The sequence below is a fragment of the Numida meleagris genome, chromosome 7 (assembly GCF_002078875.1).
Source record: "Numida meleagris isolate 19003 breed g44 Domestic line chromosome 7, NumMel1.0, whole genome shotgun sequence".
Taxonomy (NCBI): Eukaryota; Metazoa; Chordata; class Aves; order Galliformes; family Numididae; genus Numida; species Numida meleagris.
Window position 1 is genome coordinate 21,213,616 of NC_034415.1, and position 708 is coordinate 21,214,323.

Below are 708 nucleotides of genomic sequence, written 5' to 3' on the forward strand. Positions count from 1 at the left end.
CGGGCTGCTCGGGGCCGGGAGCGGCGGGCGCGGGGGGCTCCGTGCTGCCCGCGGCGTTGCCTGCGGAGAGGGCGTCCAGCGGGCATCCTCGCCGTGCCCCCGGTGGATCTCCCCGGGAGGGGAGGGCGGAGCCGGGGTCGGGAGCGGGGCCGGGTGAGTGAGCGGTGCGGGGGCGGCTGGCGGGGCGAGGTTGCGGTGACAGCGCGGTTGGGTGCTGTGGCGGCTGCTGGTATTGGTGATAGGTCCTTCCCGGGCACCTCCTGTATGTTGCTCCCAATCATCACTTCAGGGATGATGCGGGTTTTTTTTTTTGTCATTTCATGTCTTTATTATTAACGCAAGAAGCGATTTATCTAATACATCTACAGAAAAATGAGAGCATTTACTCAGAATCATAATGTCAATACATGCACTCTTATGGTTTTCACTCCCACCAAAAAAGGTCTCTTCCCTACTTAAGGTTATGGGGATGAGAGACCCAACAGAGCTTAAACTTTGCTTTGGATGCATTTTGATGTTCCTAGTTTTGCAGGAGAGAGAAACAGGAGTGAGATTTAGCAGTTGAAAAATGTAGATGGCAAGTGATGCTTTTTTTTCTTCTTGAGAAGAAAGTATCACAAATATAAAGATTCCCTAGTTGCTTTGTTTTGCCATTTTTAGGAGCAAAATGAAGATCTGTTCTTTGACACCTTTTGTCAAGAAGGAGTC